General features: G+C 37.6%; 1 long non-coding RNA gene across 2 annotated transcripts; it reads right to left on the bottom strand.

Annotated features, from left to right (window-relative positions):
* Positions 1–2,635: 2,635 nt before the first annotated feature.
* Positions 2,636–22,091, bottom strand: LOC112951423. Of its 2 annotated transcripts, XR_003250202.1 has the most exons (4): positions 21,739–22,091; positions 21,585–21,636; positions 3,538–3,693; positions 2,636–2,703 (listed from the first exon to the last, which is right to left on the bottom strand). It is a non-coding gene; the product is annotated as an uncharacterized LOC112951423 (long non-coding RNA). The 2 variants fall into 2 exon arrangements; XR_003250203.1 differs by lacking the exons at positions 2,636–2,703; positions 3,538–3,693 and adding an exon at positions 18,153–18,778.
* Positions 22,092–23,072: the final 981 nt, after the last annotated feature.

The following is a 23,072-nucleotide window of genomic DNA, read 5'->3' as shown; positions in this document are numbered from 1 at the left end:
GCTGTATGTGCTTATGTGTAGGTTCTCTTTACACATGATTAGCAGGACAGGTGTTATAGCAACTCTTCCAAAGCCAGTATTTAAGTTATAAGCAAACTCCAGTTTCAGCAAATACACGTATACACAATACTGAACATGATTTATGATCACAGGTGATGCTTTACAGCATGTAGCTTCTGGGTAGAATAGAGAGTAAATTCTGCCCTTAATTTTAGTGTTGTTTGTGCTTTATGAAAGATGTCAGATCAGCTGCATTAGAGATTGCATGTCTTTCTCCAGAGACAGAAGACAAGTGAAAGCACAGGGTGTGACTCTAGGGGAAGAAAAGCAGCCACCCAAGATTCATCTGAGCCATCCAAGATCCATCTGAGGTTAAAAGAGAACCCCTTCTTCACTGAAGACATTTCAGTGAAATTTATCAATTACGTTTGGGATAAACCTTTGACTTTTAACACTGATATACAACAGCAACATTAATGAAGAAGCTATTCATAAAGTCACAAAGTAGTAATGACTTACAGACACTATGAGGCTGATCTTGTAACAGCAACTTTAAATACTATCATGCTATAAGGGTATGAACTCGTCAAGTATCTTCTCTCTTTTTTTTTGAATTATTCTACCCTGCAAAGCTTATTTTCAAAAGAAACAAAAGCACATATTATAGAATACTGAAATATGTGGATAAAATTCCCTAACAGAGTGTAGAAACTAAAAATATGTATTAAATTTCAGACCTGAAGCATTTGACAGCATTCTTAAGAAATCAAAATTGATCCCTTAGGACTTTGTTCAGTGAAAATTATAAGACTCTGCAATTCTGATACAAACTCCAAGAGCTCCTATTTGGCTGCTAGGAATCAAAACCTTCATTATTTTGCAACACAGATATCAAATCCATCTCTTGAACTAGCAAAGGTAAAGGAACACTTGAAGTGCTATCTACACCAGCACCAGACACCGTATTGTGGAACAACAGAACTGGAAATCAACACAATCTTTTTAAACAAATTAAAGCTTCCACATATAAGTTAGGTTCTATGTATAGTCAGAAAAAAAACCACTATTTTTCCTGTAAAAAAGATGAAAATTATTACCTTAATAAACCACAAACATATGAATAAAGCCAAACACAAGGTTGGCAGCGGATGCATTGTACATTGTGAGGGGTGAAAGGGAATGGATCCTTGCAAAGCTGAAGTCCCTGGCAGTTTTTCCATTTACAGTGGGTGAGGTCTTTTAAGAGACAGCTCTTGTAATTCTCACCAATTTAGCACTCTGCTAATCTGCATTGCTATTGAAAGAGGAACAGATGCAAAAGCATGGGGGAAAAGAGCTTGTAGATGAGGAACGGTGAAATAGTTAAATAAACAAGCAAAACCCAGAAAACCGAAGGCCACTGCGGACTGTACTATTTACGCAAAAGTTTTTTTTTAAAAAATGGGCCTGCTCATCTGCCACCAGGAAGCAGGAAACTCTATATTTCAGCTACTTTATTCATCATTCTTCAGACACAATCTCTTCAGTAAAGGAAATCAAGAATTTTCACTAGGCACCAGGGGGAGCTGAAGAATGTAATAAGAACATTGACATTAACTGAGAAGGTTAATTAAACATTTTTATAACAGTAACAAGAGTTCACACAAAGTGCTTCTCTAGTTTACCCTAGCTATACACAAATACATTTCATACCATAAAACCCTCTATACAATCAAACCGAGTCAAGGAAAATCCTTATTAATGTAACACACATTTCTATCACAGACAAATGAGCATGACTTCCGAGTTTTGCAAGAAACACAAACTATACTGTGAGTTCATGAAAGGGCCCCAAGTTCACAGTGAAAAATGTTTAAGTGATTATTATAAATAACTAAGATGTCTTCATCTGGTTACAGTACACACAAAAAATAGTAATCATTCTTGACCATATATCCCTCGCTTATTAGTAATAAGGGCACAAACACGCTATAGGATCCTTACAAACATCATTGTACTTTTTCTGTTCTTGGGTGTTTCAATCACATGACTGATCCACTAAACCAGGTGATACTTCTATTTGGCTTATATAAATTAAAACAAGTGAATTAGAAATTTTGTGAATTAAAAATGAAGAATAAAATTGGCATGTTATAGCTAGCCTAGCTCAGATGTAAGCAATGCCAGACTTATAAATGGTAAGAATTGACCAAGGCCTGTCAAAAATTGAAACAACTTTGTGAAATAAAAATAATGAGGATGACACAGTCAAAGTGGAGAGCCAGCCTTTTTAATACAAACAAATTCTGGCACATTCATCTCGCCAGCATTCTTCTGTAATGATGTATCTGTTTCTCTTCTCAAATATAACAAAGATGGTTAAAAAGGAAAATTTATGTCATGCAGTAGGAATTTGAAAGCAATATTCCTCCTTCTCATAATCATCCAAGATATTATTAGTCATTGAATTACAGTACTAAACAGTTGATGAAACTATTTGTATTTCTGAAAAACCATTTAAACTAAAATTCTTCTGTGATGTTAAGAATTTATGCCTGTTCATCTCCTCAAGAATGAGATTTTAGAAGGACTTCTACATAGATGACAATGAAAAGAGGCAAAAATTATTTGGCAAGCACAGAAAAACTTACCATGAGAAATTGTCTCATTAGAATTCAGGATTTCTAAGCAGGTCACAGTTGTCCGTGGAACTCGCTTTCTTTTCTGAAATAAATAATTTAATAAGCAGTAGAGCTAGGAAAACCTGGTTCCCGGTGTAATTGTGTCCTGAGACTGAGCTTCTTTGATGTCCAGTAAGTATTAAGTCTATGTAGCAAAGGCGACAGTAAGGAAATCTCTTTCCCTCTATGGAGGTGACTACTTCCACTGACTCTGTAGATCAGATTACTGTAGTTCAGCATAGAATAAAAACACTTAACTATCTCTATTACTCTCTTACTGCTAAGACAGTAACCTGTGTTACTCTCTTAAATCTTTTTGAAAATGGCCAATAAATTCAAAGGCTATTATGGGAGATTTAAAAAAAAAAAAAAAAAAAGTATCAGTTATACCTCCATACATGTAATTTAGTTGCATAAACTGAAATATGGAAGTAGGCTCAATTTCCTGCATTTCAGGATTCAGTTGTGACACTATAAACCAGCCAATTCAGATACATGAAAATAACAAAGTGACAAAAAATATTGAAGTTCATGCGAAAGCTAATGAACACATTTTATTTTTCAGTGTCTTGACTTGGAAAGAATTTATAGCGGTGGTTGTGTCCTATCAACAACAATCAGCAGAGAGTCTCCTCAAATACAGCAAGTAGCTCAAATTGCAAAGGCAACTGCATCTCACCTTAAACTACCAGAGACCCCAAAGTTCTACTTTCATCAGTATAAAACAAAATATTTACTATCATGTTTATGGCACAAATCTCCAATGCAGTTCTCTGGTATTGCGGATCAGCATTATTACCTGTAATGTCTACTGCTTTAAAGCCACTTAACCTCAGTTTTAGCACTTCTTTGTAATAATACAACAACAACAAAATACCTTCGAGGGAACCCAACGGTTTCTTGCTCCAGGAAAGCATGAAGAAATGGAAGGAGCCTCCAGAACAATTCCAAGTTTGCTCTAATTGCTTGTGACAACCTAGATGTCTTTTCCAGGTAGTGATCTGCAGGACAATTTGTTACTAAGTTCTCTCACCTAAAAAGATAGGAAAGTAAAACACAGAGAATTCTTTTATTCTTGCTTCAGCAAACCCCATACCTGTATGTTTAGTTTGGAAACACACGTGACTCCAGGGCGCAACAAAGTCCCTGTGTATGTACTGAATCTCCAAAAGCCATAGAGAAATCATTGCTGTGAGGAAAACACATACAGCTTCTGAGCAGCTTAAGGCACTAACAACAACCCTGAACTTTGCAATCAGACCCAAACTCTCTAAATGGTTCCTTCTGCATATCAACATGCTCGAAGTCCTATCAGGCCAGACACACTTTAATTAGCCAGCGCTACCTTTCCAGTTTGATACATTGACCTCCCTCAGTTATAATTTATCAGTTTTATTGCATCATATGCAGAACAGAAGAAAAGACTCTCAAATATTCAGACAATAGTTTTATATAAAACACTGCACAGCACATTGGGAGAGGCGTTTATTATTTTCTCAAAATGCCACAGTTCTTTCAATTATAGTTCTTATGAATTTGTGTGTCTCATTACATAGAGGCTCTGACGGAGTTTGGGGATTAAAAACTGTAGTCATTAGCTGTTTCTTCAGAGGAGAACAACTGTGACCTAAAAAAGGCAAGCTGTAAATAATCATCTCATTTTTAATATATACTCAATGTTTTATTTACAAGCAATGCTCCTACTTATCTATTAACCAGTCTCCTTGAATCTGACCATTTTCAAAAGATTGACCTAATCCTGATTGTCTATGTTTGAATAAATCATGACATGATCCTGGGAACTTGGCAAGTACATCAATGATTTTACATCTGGCATCACACGCCAGCTGCATGTGGAGGGAATGAAAAAATTTTCGATTTCTTTACCTTGCCTCGTTAGTCATTATGTGGTGATGCATGCATTACCATGTGGATGCAGTCTGCAGCTCCCATGACAGTTAGAAATCCAACAATCTCATAAAATTCACGAATTGCCTGCTGCAACACTGATTATCTTGTGCAAAAGCTAATAAAATTATTAGCTCTGCTGAAAAGCGTACTTATAAATCGATATATGCACTGACAGTGTGAATATTAACTTCCTGTATGTCAGAGGAACCTGTTGCTGAAACAATTAATGCGGGGGTAACCTTGAAGTGTCACAAGTGCTCCATCAACCTTCAGATCATTGCACAGAAGGAAACAACAATTTTTTGCCAAGTCTGTGTCCACAGATGTTTTTCAATTAGCTGTTAAAGCACCCAGTATACTCAAAAATTACCTGATGAATTCAATTAGGTGGATTTGATGAAGTTATCTTTTAACTCATAGAGGAAGCTTTTTTATTTTAATTAGTGACTTAGGGGTCTTCAATCACTGAGAAGATAAAGGTCAAATTTCAAGTCCAAAGGGGTTATAACTGATCGTTATCTTCCAACTACATATTTGAAAAAATTACTATCTGTAGAATTAACTCTTGCATCTGCTGTGCAAGTCAGAATTTGTGAGCACAAGTGTTGATGATTTCTACTATTAGGGACTTAGGATTAAGACCACCACTGCTCATTTTCTTTGAAAACACCCTGCATAAAATGGTATAGACTTTACCGTTATTTATAAAATAGTAGCATCCACATACTTTTAACATCTTCCTATATAGGACTTCATCTTGTCTCTGGAAAACTGATTATAGACAAAACCCCATGCCCATCAAACTCAACCAGTATCTTGGCATGCTTTTCCACAAGTCCTGTCTTTTACAGACGCTAAATCAGCATTGCTGAGAATGACATTTAGCCAGTTATTGTAAAAGATAAAGAATTTAATCAGCTCACATAGCAACTCTTTATAGTCAGAGAGGATGGTTACAAGTTCAACAGAAGTTCCTCAAAAGTATTCTTTTTTTGCATTTACTCTTTTTAATTACTTGTTCTGTGAATTAATCACATATTAATATTGATCAACTTTTGCTGTTGAGATCTAACCAGCCATGGACTTACTTCTGCTTTATGGCACATGTGCATGCACTTTCCAGATAAATATGTGCGAGGGCAAGTTCAAAAGCTAATTTCTTTAACTATTCATGCATATGTCTGATACCTGCCTTTCTCAATCTTTTTCCTACTAAGCCTCAAAGCATATACTGATAGAAAATACAAAAAAAAATCATTTCAAAATGCACATAAATTTGTAGGGTACAAACACATAAATTTTGGTGGTTGAAGGGTGATTTTTGAGGGTTTCTTTTGTTTTGCTTAGTGGGGGGAAGAGGAGGGTGGCAGCATTATTCATCTAAGTTTAGTTCCAAATCAAGCAAACAGCCAGATCCTAAACGACTTGGAGCTCAGTGTAGCTCAATGAACCTCCATGGCACTATCCTAATTTACATCCCCTGAAGAGTCACAGAGCAATACATTTCAGCCCATAATTCATGAATAAGATGTATGAAAGTGTTGTCAGTCAGGGATACTTGGGGAGGGGAGGAGGGGAAGGGCAGTTCTCTAGGGCTCTAAGGAACACCTTGTTAAAATCCTGTAATCAAATTAAAGTTTGCGATGAGTTCTTTTCTCATGATGATGAGTTCTGTTCTCAAATAATTCCTCCTTTTCCTTCTTTCCTGACTTTCCTGTCAAGTACTGCATTATGTGTTTACCTACATTTACATGTCAGGTACTGCATTACATGTTTGCCTACAGTTGCCATCAACTTCTGTTTCAAACGTCACATATTTCTTGTGATTATTAACATGCCTTGGCTAAATTGATTGAAATTTTCAAATTAAAAATTTGTTTCAAAAAAGAAAAAATCACTACAATAATGCTGAATTGAGGTTTCTTAAATTATATAGGGTTATATTCATATACTTATTTGATTTTTATTTTCAACTGTATTTGGAAACTTACCCTAATTTACCATATTTTTCTTAATTAAAATCATGCGAAATCTAAATTTATCTATACATTTGGAATTTGGTAGCAATTTCAGGTTAATGAAAGAAATACTTAATATGTTAATTGGCAGTAACCACTATCAGTACAAGAAGGAAAGGATTGATTTATAAAAATCTACTCTTAATATTCTTGTGGCACTTAATTCAGCCATCAGTATTCAAATCCAGCTGACATCTGTGGGAGCTCACAGTCCACAGCAACTTGAGCATAAATACTCAATAAATTGCCAGATTGATCCCTAATCCTGTAGTTAATGTTATGGGTAAGGAAAACCCTAATTATAGTGAGGTTTTTTTGTTTGTTTGTTTTTGCAGGTCTATTTACTGCAGGAATTCAAAGCAACATCTCATCATTGATCTCAAACAACAATATAATCAAACTCAAGAAGGAACTAAAAGCTTCCTTGTGGGTCTGCTCATATGAAAACCTTTTATAAATTGCAATTCAAAAAGAGATAATGAACTCTAGGGAGTTCGAGGTCTCTAAGGGAGTAAGAGAAGGTGATGCTACTCTAAAGTGAACCTTTACAGCACTGCTCAGTGAGCTCAGTGTTGCATCATCTCTTGGCCAGCAGTTGAGGGCAGTGGCTGAATTTACCCCCACCACAGACAAGAGCGACTCTGTGCCTATGCCCAGTTATGCCCTGCATAATGCAGACTGAGCCCAGGAGCTTTGCAGTGCTCAACCAGGAAGTTTTCCACGTCCCCTTTTACCAAGGCTTCCACCTTCCACAGAGGTAGCTGTTACCCAAAGCTCGTCTTGGCTGGAAGTCTTTTTTTTTTTTTTTTGCAACATCATTAATAGAATGTGTTTTATCACTAGATAAAATGGACCTATAATCACACTTTCAGTTACCTGTGTCAAAATGAAGCCCGTTCCTCAGGCTCTTAGCCAGTTCACTAGACAGCAGCTTCAGGAAAATGCAAAATACCTTGTATTTCAAGCAACATGAAAAACAGCTAGCTGTCTGACCTCACAGAAAGTCACATTCATTTGAATGAATGAACCAAAAATATATGGTTAAAATACTATTTTTGCATAGAAATATCAGAAATAACATATGTATTTTTGCTTGATTTCCAGATTTCCAGGCATCACAAAAACTGGGATTCTGAATCAGATTGATTCCCTAGCATAAATCCCACTGGAATATACCCATAAAGACAAGTGCAAAGATAGTTTTCCTGGGTATTTATTTAGCCACACAGCATCCATGAAAGATTTCCTTTATGAAACTACTCTAAATGGCATCCTGAAAAAAAATTGAAAAAAGGTATTAAAACTGGATTACAATTTTTATAATCTGAATGCCCTTTTTGTTTTGTTTAAGGGGGGGAGTGGATTTTTACAATTACAATTTTATTCTTTTATACTATTCCTAATTTCTAATGATGATAAAATTGCAATAGTTGTCACGAAGTAGAAACCTCCCCAAAATCTTAAAATCAAATTCATTTAATGCCTGGATTTGAAATTTCTCATTTTCAGTAGAAGCAAATCTTTGTTCACAGATTATAGGCATGCTGCCTAGGCTAAACTGTGCAGCATAGTGATATCTGCCATGAACTCCCTAAAAGGAAAAACCAACGTATCAGTGTTGAGTTTTGTCTATTGACTGCCCATCCACAGGTTAAAAAAATAGCCAGAAAAAAAAAAATAATGAAACCCAGCACATTCCTAGGTCACTGGACACAGTTTACATTTTTTAGTAGCTCTGTTTTGTCTACAGAATGAGCAAGTGTTTTAGCAATCAAAGTGTGAATAAAGTGCAAAAAAAAAAAAAGTATTCCTAACAGAGACTGCCACCACCTTTTACCAAGGCACATTTGGCAATCTGCTTCCCAACCGATCTTTCTTATTTGCAAAGGACCTGAGAGTTATTACAATGAACCAGGCAGCAACATTTCAAAACAAACCCTTTTACAGACTTTAATCTGAGGTACAGAGATCCGAGGTCTGTCGCCAGTGGTAGGAGATAATCTTGTAGGGCAGCAAGAAGAAAGTGCCTGAGCTGCAGATAAAAGAAGAACTCCTGCCGTGGAACATTATACAAACGCTGAAGATGCTGGAAAGAAGCCAGAACTCCCCGGTGATAGCAACTGGAGACAAGTTACACAGGCACATTCCCACTGAGTGGTAAAGGCAAACAGTCACACAGCCCCGTCAAGCCCAGCTACAGTCAGTGCCAGGAGGGACCTTTCATCTTGAGAGCTGTCAGAATGTAGGACCGTTCACAGAGAGCGTTTACCACAGTGAACCACCCTTTGTTTACTAAGGGTAATGACAACTTAGAAGGGGATGAAATACAGGCAAGAGAAATACCAGGACAATGATTTTCTTTTTTTTTTTTTTTTTTAAGAAAAAAAAATCCTCTTTAACACTGTGATGCTTAGCCCATGCAAAATAATCCTGCAGCCAGAGCTGACAGACTGTATCACCATTAGCTTTATAAAGAACTACTCTACTATAATCTATTGAAAAATGAAGAGCCATAAAAATATATCACAGACAGCTATGCTGGTTGAAGAAACCATTTATTGTTGGCCAATTTAGGTAAGAGGAAAAAAACAGCATGTAAAATAAGTTTTAGACAAGCAAATTCAAGGGTAATACTTCCATTTTCTGATCAATTTACAGGTGACATAAAAGTAGTACTAATAATTAATTGTTTGTTAGTTTGCTGTCTAGGTATGTTCTACAAATGCCTCTGTACACTAGGCAACGTCCCAGGGGAAAAAAAAAGAAAAGCATGGAAGAAATGCTACTCTCTGAAAATCTCAGGACTTGGGAAGTATTCAGTCTTTGCTTTGCAAATTAATTTGGTCATGTTGCATACACACACTCACACACCCCCCAACCAAGAAATACTCCCAAAACAAGGTACATTTCAGGCTAGTGTGAAAGTAGAGTCTATAGGAAACAGATGTGCTGGGGGAAGCAGAGGGAGAAGCTCCTTGCAGTTACCTTCCCAGAAAACAACTGCACACTAAATAGATACCTATGGCCTATCTGGATGAAACAAACCCTTAAATAAACTCTTAAAAACAAACTCTTAAATTGTGATACTCCCCCATTTACCAGGGTAGTGTTTAAGAAGGCCCTGTAACTACAATCCATGGGACATACTTTTATTATTATTATTATGGCAATGTGGCTTCAGCAAATATTTCAGTATTGTCAGAAATAGTGTAAGGAGACAAAAGCAATCGCAAAACACACATGGAATATGCATGAAAATAAGGTGGGAAAGTTCTTTTGTAGGAAGTTTTAAAATCACATTCACATACAGTACTGTAAAATCCATTTAGGCTCAAACACCTCATTGTTTCAGGCCACTGTGGGGCTGCTGTAGAAACCTAGTAGCTCCCCTGGAGCAGCAACAGCCATTCTCTGGGCAGTTCATTAAAACCTACCCTTTCTTAAGCTCGAAGGGACTTCCGACTGTGTCGTTCCTATGGGAAATACTAGGAGAAAAAAATGCAGAGAAAAATCATAGCATGTCACAACACTTAATAATAGCTAGAAATGGGGTAATTTTAAATAGTTTGCATGAACTTGATGGGATAAATATTCTGAGGTACTCAAGATCCTTAGGGAGATGTGTCACAGGGATAAGCCATAGTGTGAAATTGCTATTTGAGTGCTGAATACCAATTATTTGTGATTTACTGTAATTTACTTTTAAACCCAGGAGCTTACTCAAAAGCAGTTGGTGTATGTTTTAAATGATACATCAACAGCTTGAGATGTGAAATATCCAGGAAGAAAAACATAGAGAGCCCTCCAAGAATGTTCTCGTTACTTCCAACAATTCTATGGGAAAGAAAATGATTATACACAAAACATGAGTGAGGCTCTGAGGGTGACATCTATGTAGATTATTGTGCATTTGGGAATCTAATGTGCACCAACTGCATAACCTGGTTTTGAACAGACCTACTCTTGCAGAAAGCGGAAATACAGATGAAGAGTTGGGATCATGTAGTCATCATTACTAGAGGGACGTTATTATATGAGTAAAAGGCTGCAGTTTGTCCATTTTAATGGACTGCCGAGTGGAGTTAGTAGGTAAGTCAGAATTCCTATTCTGGGGAGAACCTAGAGTTCCCGTTCCCACATTAGCCACTTTTTCTGGCTTCTACATGAACCTCCAGACACAGGTTCCAGGACATTCCAGAGAGATCTTCTATCACAACACTATGGACCTTTCCTCAGGTTTCCTCAGGTTTGACCAAGGAATTTCTGCGGAGCCATTTCCCCCAGGTCACTGCAAGGTTTTACAAACCTTCAAAGAGCAGGCATTGGCTCAGGGCAGACTTTGGCTCACTTAACTGCAACCATCTGAAAAGTAACTACACAGCCTAAGTTTGCTGTCTAGGTGCTCATTACCATGAGTGGTGAGAGGCAGATGTCAGCAGAAAGTGATTGACTGCAGCTCCTGATCTTAACATGGCATGAAAGTATCTCTTTCTCCATTAATTATGGGGGCAGTCTATAGCTCTGCTATAAATCAGCTGATTTGTAGCTGCTTGGCCGATTTGTAGTTAGGTGAGATGAACCCAAAGCGCAATCTCGTTCTTCCATGAAGCAGCCTTGATAATCCATCTTTCAGAATGCAGAGTAGTATTTATTTAGAATAAAAGTACCCATTATAGAATAATGAACAGCTTATCTCTTTGTCTCCAGTTATACACATTTCTGCTTGATGGTGTCAGCAGTTGCATGCTAAGTTTGCACTGCTTTCCAAATGGAAGCTGCTCCCCATGCCAAGTTCAATTTTGCTCTGCATCCGTAGTGCATAAAAACAAGCCCTCCATCATGGACAGAACTGAAGAATTAAAACAAAAAACAAACAAACAAAAACAAAACAACAAAAACAACAACAACACAGTGCAAGGTCATTTGCCAAGAGTCTTTTGAAGGTGTAGAGGGGATTTGTAATCTCATCTGAAGCCACACAACAAGGTACCTTAAGGGTATCAACCCAGCTGTGCACAACCAGAGCCGAGGGCAAGCCCACTGCACTCTACTTCTGAGGCTGGCAATAAAGGCTCTCATGCTATACATGTTTGTCTGCATTAAGAACAGTAGGTATTTGCAGAAGTTGCCTAGGACAGACTATGTTATGCAAGAAACATCTTTTATCTGCTACATACTGCTACAAATACACATCACCAGCAAGACACCCGTAACACCCGAAATACTCATACAGCAGACCCTGCATCTCTCTGAGCCATGCTTTGATCCCTTATCAGTACATGTCTGAATATTCTTAGATTTTACACCATCACTTTTATGAGAAGTCACTTATTTTTAAACAGTCTGACCTAACTTTGAAGTGGATCTGCTCTGAGAGAGAGGTTGGACTTAATGAATTCCAGAGGCACCTTCCAAGAAGATTTTTCTTTGATTCTTTCTGTAAAATATCCTTATTTCATAAAACTAACATTTTGCCATACCTATGGCCAATTCTACTTTTATATTTTTTGTAACGAAGTAGTTTTGGCTAAAATGCAAATGCTTTAGGTGTTTCACTAGCTCTCCAAGTCTTACTTCACATGTGATTTCAACAAAACTTCCACCTTTACCGCCTCAGGAACATTCTCTTACCTTTTGGAATGAGACACACAAAATTCAGATCTTTGGAGGGAAAAATCTCCTTCCTTAGTACACTAGTCTGTCCATAACTAAGAGCACATTGCCACCTCAACGCAACAAAAACCTGGACTACAAGCAGCACAAAGTTCTTCCTCAGTTCCACAACTGCCTATGAGAAACTACTAAATTCCTGGATCACAGAAGAGTAAAGAGCATGAATAACAGAATTCTAGAATAATTGTTATGCTACTAAGAGTAACTTATAATAGGAGTAGAAAGAGAGACTTGGTAGAACTGTTCCAACTTCCAAGGAAGTTCCAACTTCCTTATATGAGGAAGTATGAGTATATGAGAAGAGAATCCTCTTTCCCAGAAGATAAATAAGGAAATGTCTGAAACACTTCAAAGGTTCAGAAATTACTCCCACTCCTTGCCTTTTAGATAGCAAACAATTTGCTATGCAACTTCAATACAACTCTTCAGATTCAACAGACAGGGAATAAGCTATCCTGTCCAACAAGCATTTTCTTCAATATTTTCTATCCTAGATTTTAGCAAACACTTTTTTCCCCATGTATAAATGGCAACTGATATACATATGCATGTATCTATAAGAAAATAAAATTAACTTCAATATGTGAAGTCAATCATGTCAGCAAAAAAAGTATTTTTGAAGATATACCTTTACAATTTTAACAATTTTAAAAATATTCCCCTTCACTTAAAATGCGTTTTAACGACAAGCATGAAACCTAGATGTGATATATTTGACTAAAATCGTCCTTGATACTGCATTGGATTCAGATGTTCTCCCAGTTTGTTATAACTTCCCTGTAGACTTGCGTGCAAAAAGGCATAAATACAAAAGCACCCAACATTCCCCGAAGTAGTACTATATTTTCAATTTCTTACTCAGTTATTGGGCTCCTTAAAAAAAATAAAAGCACATTTTACTGCCAACTGGTCTTTCTTACAAAAGCTACAAAAACAATGCCCACAGAGCACCCAGTTTCATGCAACTCTGCTACTTCATTTATTTTAAATCCTCTCAATATTGACCTTTAAAAAAATACACATATATCTTTGGGGAAGGGGAGGCCTGCTTCTATCTGGTGAGGATAAAGAGATAACCCCCCAGGTAGTGCTGATTTACCTTTTCCATTTTTCCGCTTAGACTGCTGCCACATCTTACAGCCCTAAGGAAAGGCATTACTAGGCTTATTCTGATGGCTAAGGTAGGTAAGTGCATATCTCCCAGGCAATTAGTGTTCTTTTAGTCTCTCATTCTTGACCATAACTGGTGTTGAGAGGTGATAATTATCTCCAATTCCAAATTGGAGTTTATAAAACAAATGTCATCCTTATTAAAGGGGATATTTGACTTACCAAAAACTGGGCGGAAAAAGAAAGTGGCATCTATAGATCTATCAGTCAGGCCTTGAACGTAAATTCAAATAGCAGAATAGAAAAAGAATGTTCCCAAAGAATATTTAAGGTGAATCCTTCTGAAGAGCTTGTTATTCACCTCTAAAGAAAAAGAAATAAGAAGTATGAATATCTCAGGAACTCCAAAGAAGCCTTTATCTTGTTGCTGAGATGACTTTTCTAGCATTTGTCCTTAGTCCCACTTAGTCCATTTAATCCATGTCATATCATTCTTTGATACTTCCTTTTCCAGCTTGGAGAGCTCAGAGGCTCCGAATCCAACTGTTTTCCTCTTTCTGGAAGAGGAAGCAGTAGATATCTCTCTCCCTTTTAGAGACCAACTTTTGCTTTATTACTCCCCTTCGATAGAAGGGGCAGGAACTTTCTGAGAAATCCTAACCTTTTCCCTTCTCCCTTATACCTGCAAATGGTCAAAGAATTTCTAACTGCTTTAAGTTATGTCCTGCAAAAACATAAGCTTTGTTTTTCTGGCAAATATTTTAAAATAAATCTTATTTCTAAAAATTAGTGCCTGTTTAGTCAGCACTTTTCAGTTATCTAAAATTCAACTGATAATTGTGCTTTAAATTTTCCTGCCCTGTTGCTCAGCAAGATCAAACAGGAACCCAATTTTGTCTGATTTTTAGTCTTTTGTAAGTAATAGTATCACCATTTTCCACAACATTAATAGATAGTGGATATCATGAACTCTAAATAGCATAACCAAGTAACTTCCCACAAAATATTTAAAATATCAATAAGCACCAAATCATAGCTTCTTTTATGGTAATAGTAGCTAGCTTTGCATACAAGCTACAGTATGTTTCACAACTACTAATACAAATTTAACTTTTTATTCTCTAAAAGTCTAAGAACAAATATCCAATGATTCTAGCATATAGAACACTAAGTTTTGGACTTATTGCTACATATATTGCATATAAACCCTTGTCATTGTTTTATCTTTTCTTTTAGTAATATTAAAATAGATTTTTTCCTACAAAATTAACTTTTCCTTTGCTATATTTACATTTTCTAAGGGTTTCTGTGATACAGCTGGTTTCTGAAACTGTGCAGTAAGGGCTTACTGATGCCCATAAGATCTCATGCCAAGTTTCCTTGTTTACTGTAATGTTCACAAAACAGTGGAAAACTATCTTTTCAAGATTCTTTTTTTTTTTTAGATATACATATACAGCCATGATGTCTTTAAAGTATAAATAATTTGCTTATAGCATGATTTTAGCTTGATTCATTCAGCACAAGGATTTTTTTTAAAATAATCTTATGGAATCATCTGTTACCCAATCAAGTAGTCCACCTGTAAGTAAAGGGGCTTATGTCATGTTCAAGTTAAAATTCCTAGCTGATCTTTGGACAATCCCTATCAACTGTCTCCTTCACTGGAGACGTATTTCTTTGAATATGGATAGACACAGTATGTGCTTACACTTGCAAAATGCTTTTGTTTTCTGTGAACCTAGCAGCTCTGTACAAACACAGGATCCTGCTCTGGCTACAGTTCCTCATGCTGCTTCCTGAAAATATGCTCCTTCTGCATTCTGTAGCCTCCTATGCCTAAGCTTCTGCTTTGCCTAGCATATTCCTGGGAATTTGACATTTGCAGTCCAGCTTGGCACTGTCTTATTTTCCTTCCAAATCTATTTTTATTCTTATTATATAGTAGTTTAGCAATTTAGTATCACTTTCGTCTAGCCTTTCTCTTTCTCCTACAAATTTTAGCTAGGCTCCTTCATCATTTTTAATTTTTATTATAATTATAATGTTGTTTAAAACAAAGATCCACAGCCTTACAAACTGGCTTAGCAGATTTACACATGCTATAAATGCTTTAAGTCTTTCACTTCCAAGAGAGAGAAATACAGGGACTCAGAAGAAGGGTGTTGGCAGCAGCTCTGTCATTTCAGAACTGCTCAATTTTAAGATACATTTATTAGTAACCTACTTGTCCTTATTTAAGTATAGGCTGCCTAAAGAAGTAACTGCCTTTTGCACTTTTTTTTTTTTCATTTTTCATTAACACTTGCTTTTATTTTATTTAATTTCTTGTTTAGACTTAATTATATGATCTCCTACCCAGTCACAGAATTTGGGCTTTTCTAAAGTCTTTGCTTTCTGTTTTACCATCCTCTGGTTTTACTTTCATTTGTAGTATCATATATTAGTAGATAAGGTTACAATGAACATATAGTTTAATGAGAATTACCAGGACAGTTAAATACTAATGCTAAGGTTTGAAGAAAAAGGTTGATGAGCTAGGAGAGAGATTCAAGTTTCTCTGCAAGGCAGACTAATTGCTAACTGCTAACTAAAACTGTTTGATCTAGACTCTCCAGAGGATATCACATGGTAACTCAAGTCATTTAATGAAATGTTTGCTTACATACATACCATTGACCATGCCATACCTCTTAACGTACTAGTTATATTATGAATCTCCCTCAAAGGGGTTACATTTTAACTCACCAATAAAAAAACTAAAATAAAACCTACACACTCCAGCACATCAAAGAGTTTAGTATGTCAGCTCGGACAGACTGTTATGTCTTCAGTTAAAAGCTTCAGTTAAAAAAGCATATAACTATAATCAATGGATAGAAAATAACTCATTTTAAATTTATATTTTAAACTAATTTATGGTGTTATTGTGTAAGATTAAAAATTTTTGAACAAAGTAAGCCTTAAAAGGATATGCAGCTATATCCTTTTGAGATATATTGAGATACATTTCCTCAAATCATGTACTAAATTCTTATAAAGCTTAAAATAAACAGTCTCATAGTCTTCAAGAGTGACCATGTAAACATGTCATCCCTGACCCTTATGGTATAAGGGATGGGAGTTTGCCCTGAGGATTTGAATAGCACCTGTTATAGAGGCATAGGAGGAATAACTAGGAACTAACTGTCACACAGTTGGCTAGTGCATTCCCATATTCCCTCAAATCTTTAAGGCGAGAATAAAGAATTGCTGATTTGGTAAATAATTTAAATCTTGGGCTCTTTATTGAGTCCTGTGGGGAACTGTACGTGTGTGTGTCTGGTATCAGTATGACCTACCTTGTTCTACATAAAAGAAACCAAGATTCCAGCTCACAGTAATTTGGATGCCCTCGGCTGAACCTTCTCTGGTGGCACAGATGGCTGCTGAATACCAATGCCCACTGCACACTTTGTTGGTGGTGAAGAATGACATACCTGACTCTGTAATCAAATGGATGAAGAACCTGCGAACAGCTGAGTGTCATTGTCTCTTATCTAGGAAAAGGGGAAAAAAGGAGGCGAGGGGGAAGGAAGCTCTTTTATGTGGAGCTCAATTCACAGCTCAATTCATCTGGATTTGAATCCAGATTTCAGTATTTCAGAGCAGAAGATCCTTTAAGAATCACAGCCTGCATGCGAACATAACATTCAAATGATGGGTTATATTTTCAAACTTCAGAGATTCTGATATAAGGAAGGCTGGGTGGGGGACGGGAAGCGATCCCGTATGGGAATGCAGCCACATGCTCTTTCCTGCCTCTACACAGCAGAAACAGCTCTCTTCCAATCCAACCAATAAACCTGTATTTTATCCATATATTAGCTAATTAGTTCCTGGAGCAAGAATCAGAATCTTTCACTATGTTATTGATTTATGCCAACATCTCCATCCCAATAACTGTGGAATTACTTTATGCATAGGTCCAGAAGTGGAGCAAGGAGCACTCATCTCCTGGCAGGGGGCAACTAGTGCCTCATTCCTGGGAGGCAGTTCTAACAGTTTAGGGTGAGGAGGGGGCTGCATGTGCCATGACATATGTAGGGGAAATACAAGCTCTGCTTTGCTTTCCAAATATATGTTTTGGACACCAGTGGGACAGAAATTATTTCAGGCAAGCTGCAAGTAAAGCACCTAATTCACAGCTCCTCTCCCTTTCTTGTTCCACCTTTCCCTGACAACTTGCTTCCAGCAGTTCTAAATATGTGAGATTCTGGGTCCTTCCTGGGATGTTTATTCCCCCTGCAGCACTTAAGGGAGGCTCTGGTTTGCAGTGCTGCAGCAGACGCACAAGTTGGGTATTGCTGCTCGCACTCTTGTGGCACCAGAGGAACTTAAGTGGATTTAGTCCAGAAGCAACATATGGGAAGATAAAGAATGACAACAAATGAATAAAGGACAGACAGGACTATAGTGCTGAGAAAGGAGGAATGGAAAAGATAACTACCAAAATCAAAGGAAAAAGAAAAGAGAAAACCAATGAAAACAGAGGTATCAAGAGGGGAGAAGAGACACATGGCAAGTTCCACCTCAGAATCTAAAAGAGAAAAAAAGGGAATTAAAGAAAAGAAAAATATCTCTTCTTGCCTCTGAAGTAATGTTGCCACCATATGTACCCTAAGAGGACATTTAAGGCAGAAAACACTACATCCATAAGAATCAAAATAGCGGGAAAAGAAACCCCAGCGTTTTGGCACTCACTGGAGGAGGAAAATCAGGCTGACAGATAAATGAATTATTGAACTTTTATAGCTGTAAAATACAAACATACACACCAAGACACATATCCTTCCTCCATTCCCAAGCCTAGCCTAAGGCTCCCAGTCCTAAGCAGTGTGCACACAAGATGAGTTGCAGCTTCTTCCCCTAATCAGCTTTTGGTCTAACTAACATGAGAGAAGTCTAGATCCACAAAAAGCAGACTGTGTTTAGCAATATAATGGAGTCTGCCTATCTTCTTCTGGAGAAAATGCACACAACTTTTATCACTTACAATCCACATATTTAGTGTTATTGCTACCTACTATATTGGAGATGGAGCCCTTTGGTGAGGTTCTCCTCACAGCTTTCCCTTCTGCCTTCTAACTGAGCATTCAGCAACACTAGAGCAAGAGCAACATCGGCAATTGGCATTGCCAATTCAAAGGCAGCATCCTGCAAAGTTTTTTGTAAACTAGAAGTTTCCCACCTACGCAGGTGACAAATTGAAAACCTGAAGAATTAGGTCGAACAGCAACCTGATGCTGCGGTGTAATTTCCTCTTGTACTTCCTCTTCTCCTGTGGGGCTCATCGCAGATTTATCTCTGTGGTGGCACAAACCACAGGTTTTATCTGCCCCAGAAAAGCTTTCTTCTTATTGTTTCCTGACGAAAAATAAAATTGGTATTATTTCTACTCTAGGAATAAATAAATTAGCTTCCACACTAGGCACAAGAAGCTCACTGCAATCCATGCCTTATCCCTGCCTCTCACCTGGTTCACTGGTGGCAACTCCTACTACCAACACTGTATTTTACTGAACCTAAATAATGATTAAAACAATTACCTACACTCAATGTATCTTGATGTTCAAATCAGTATCTAGTTAATAAATTAGAGAGGGATTGAAGCACAAATACTTTAATTTCAAGGAAATGTTGTCTCTGTAACACAAGTGTGCTGCAAACAGTTGTAGCAAATCACAGTTCACTTGTTGAGAAAGGGTTGGCTTGGCCAAGTGATCAATCTGCTTCTCTGCCTGCCAGGAACGGAGTTTAAAGGATTGCATCTGCATTGGGTTCAATAACCAATAGTAGAGCTTGCAAGTGTATATAAACCATAGTAACTGGAGCTAGTCTGGAGCTGTAACCGAGTAAATGCACAGAAGTCAGCACAGAGAAAAGGCAACAAAAATATACAAAGATGCCTATAAAATACCAGGGGCAGCTGATGAAACAAATGGGGCCAATATGTGCCGGAGGGAATATGCAGTTCTTAAGTCCCAACTAAATGACTCATCCTCTAAACTTACTAGTGCTGCTATGCTAGTGGCAGCACTATATTAAGCACCATCCCCAGGCTGCCTTTTCAGAGAGATCCAAGTGCATCTCTGCGGCTGTGGACACTCAACAGTTCATATTAAGTGTACTCACACCAGGAAGAATTAAGCTGCTACTGAAGCATTAGCTTTCAGGGCAGGGTAGTTTAACAAGCAGCAATGGGTATCACCAGTTTCCAAGAGCAGATCATGAAATTAACTTTAATTAAGCCATGGACCTGGTTCCTAAACTGTAGAAGAAAGTGCAGATGCTGGGTTTTTTTTTTTTTCCCCAAAAACTTTGTTCCAGTTCAAAAGTTTTCAAAAATTGAAACTTGAATCCATTTACATTAAACTGTCAAAAATCATGCTTATAAGCAAGTAAGAAATAACACGGACTGGCTTGTACAGCATCTTTCCTAACGTGACACTTAAACCCAAGAGCCTTTTTGGAAGAACAGGTCATTACCCCAAACCCTCACAATGGGAACATAGACACAGTCAGAAGGATGCCAGTAACATTCACAGAAACATTCAGGTGGACATATACAGCAGAAGCAAAGAGCACTGGCCAGACAAGTCATGGAAATCCAGTTAGCACAAGAAAAATCAATGGCCGAAACGCTTACAGAACGCACCATCCAGCACACCGAGTCTCTGGAGAGGGCAAAAAAGCAAAACTGCTTTTTATAGTTACTCGTTCTTAGCCACAGAGTGTGCAGACACGGCCTATCTAGACAGAACCTTGCCAGAACCTGGGTAAAAGGGCAGCTAAGAGTGCCTGCCTAGTCAGGGACTTGGATGCTACCTGGAACTCTCCGCTCAAAAAAAAAAAAAAAAATAGATAGTTGCTTTTGAATTTATACTTCAAGCCAAGCAGCACAATATACTTTACAAACAATTTTTTTTTTTTTAAAGTCACAACCCCATCTTGAGAGTTATTTGGATATCATAAAAAGTACAAGCAGCACCAAAACCTGACACTTTGACATTTTGCCTAAAGCTTTGACCTTCCCAACACCACAAAGAGGTGCTGTGGAACAGCACTGTGATGCTCAGGAAGCAAATCATCTGACAGGCTTTAATGACATAATTTCTTGCCCATTTCACATACTTAGGAGGTCAGAGCAACTGATATCACCTTGTATTTTCATAGTAACTTAATAGCAATTCAGTAATTTAATAGTAACTGGAATTATTATAAATACCAGTGCTCTATATTATTTTCCCCTACACTGTCTTATTTAAGAATATAACTTAGGTGCTCCGAATTGTCCCCAAAGGCATCCATAGATCTCTGTTAACATAATAGGATTTACAAGCTAAACTTAGTCCTTTGAATAGTATATAAATCAAGTGTTTCAAAATTAATGGAACATTTCTGTGATAAAGTTACTGGAATACCTATTTTATAAAAGGAATAAAGCCAAGAAACATATGAAAAACAAGACTGCTCTTTGTCCAGTAGATATTAATGAAAACAAGCAACACTGGTATTGTTGCACTTCCAGAGCAAGGAACAAACTCATAGATGCAGAGTTACTACCCCTCAGTACTGCTTAGGGACCAAAACAAAAAAAAATCATATCCCTTTGGATGTACAGGAATCTGAATTAACTTTAGAAATAGGCCATTTACCTGCACAAAAAAATAGATTTATATTTTAGATATATATATATAATCTTTAAACAGAAAGTGATTTTAAGTTTACAGTAGTAAGCAGAATTTCAGGTTAAACTAGAAAATGAGGGGATTAGGCTTCTTCTCTCTTCTGAGAAGCTGGTAACAGTCCACAAGGACTTAAGTTAAAGAAGACTAAGCTGCTCTGTAAAGTCCCACTGCAGTTGTTCTTGTCTTTGCTGGGAAGAAGGACTAAGAAGCAAAAAAACAAGCAAGTAGCCTGGATAGCAAGAAGAAGCCTGGAGGCCATTCAGATGAGCCTGCCTGGGCTCAGCAGTGAGGAATAGATACCTTTTTTTTTTTCTCTCTCCTTTATGCCGTCTTCTGCTTGAAAAAAAAAAAAAAAAAAAAAAAAAACACTGCAAATATATATGAAACCTCTTAAAAAACTCATCACATTGAAGCAGTCCACATACAAAACAAAATCATGCCATTTCCACAAGAATAAACAAAAGTATTTGACTAAAAGTTACCTAATTTAGTGTCCTGAGAAGTCTGGTATCCCAGCTCTGCCGGTCTCCAATGCTTTGAGAGCAAATAAATAAATAGTGAGTAGCAGAACACAAGGACTCTAAAGGAGTTTACTTCCACTCAGTTTAAGAGGCCACTTCCATTAGAAAAGAGTACCTGCGATTCACAGTAGATTTTTCAGGATCACAGGCCAAAATAATCCACACTCCAAAATAATCCAGAAGATTTTCATTGAACTTCAGCATACTGGATACTTGGCTGCTTCAGAAATCTAGTCACTAGAAGCCTCTTTGTTTCCAGTGGGATTTCAGTCTATAGCTATTTTAGGTTTTTTTGTTTAACCCCTTAAAACAGGACTCATTTTTTATTAGTAAATTTATACAATTCATTTAAATCCTACCACAATCCCTGTACTTTGCAAAAGATAGCTTTGTCAACTATTATAAAAGCAGTTTCCTAGGGATCAAAAATGGTCCTTGAGTATGAATAGCAGTAAAACAGCCTTTCCTCTGTACCTAAGGATTCTTCCCCCCCCCCCAACTCCCCTACCTTTGGTCAAATACCATAAATACCAGCAAACAGAGGTTTTGCATTAACTGATACTTAAACTTCCCTCCTCTGCCTAGCTTTAGGCTACCCGCCCCTCTAACAATAGCCAGGCCTTCCCAGACAGCTGCTTTTAATACAAGTCCTCGTTAAGCCTTCAGACTACACCCCTATCCTCCAAACTGTGATCAATGATTGAGTCAGGATTTTACCTCTAGCCATCAGGGTGAAATAGGGCTGTTGCATCTCACTGCACTGATGCTTTGCAAGCTCTTTACCAGTCAAAACTTCTGCAATCCTTGCCTAGGTAACACCTCCAGAGTCCTCAGGAATATAAAAGGACCTATAGCAGTACGACCCACTAAATACATTGGTATTTTTTTCCCTGGGGTGCAAATTGTAAGAAGACAGCTCACAAATGACAAGCCAGGTCTTAACACATCTCGCACAAAGCCGATCTGCTGGCACCATTGCTCCTACAAATGCTCCACCAGCTGGGCGGCTGTAGTGGAGCCAGTTCCTTCCTGAGCAGCAGCAAGACCTCTAGGCAGCAAAGACCAGAGCAGCACCAAGTTCTCACTTCTCAGCCTGATGCTGGGCAGCACGAGCTGCTGTTTTAGCCCTTGATGTGCTGGGAAAAGGCACTATGGAAAGCTACACTACCTGGCCGTGAGGTACCCCTTTACCTTATTAAGGACCAACATGTAAATCAACATGATAATACTTTAGGCATTATATAAACTGTGAGACCTAGTGGCTGGCTTAATATACTTTTAACCTAATGTTTCACTCCAGGCTCCCACTCTAAGATTTGCTCTACACAGCTTCCTTGCTCCTTTCTACTCTTCCAGATAAGAGCTAAAGAGCAAGGGCATAAATAAATAAATAGGCACTTTGCCTGTTCCTGTATTTTGAGTAGAAAAAGGGAACATCCTCAGTGTAAA

The sequence above is a fragment of the Nothoprocta perdicaria genome, unplaced genomic scaffold (assembly GCF_003342845.1).
Source record: "Nothoprocta perdicaria isolate Ctin4 unplaced genomic scaffold, notPer1 scaffold_35, whole genome shotgun sequence".
In the NCBI taxonomy this organism is placed as follows: Eukaryota; Metazoa; Chordata; class Aves; order Tinamiformes; family Tinamidae; genus Nothoprocta; species Nothoprocta perdicaria.
The sequence above is the reverse complement of the archived record's forward strand: the minus strand, read 5'-3'. Positions and strand labels throughout refer to the sequence as shown.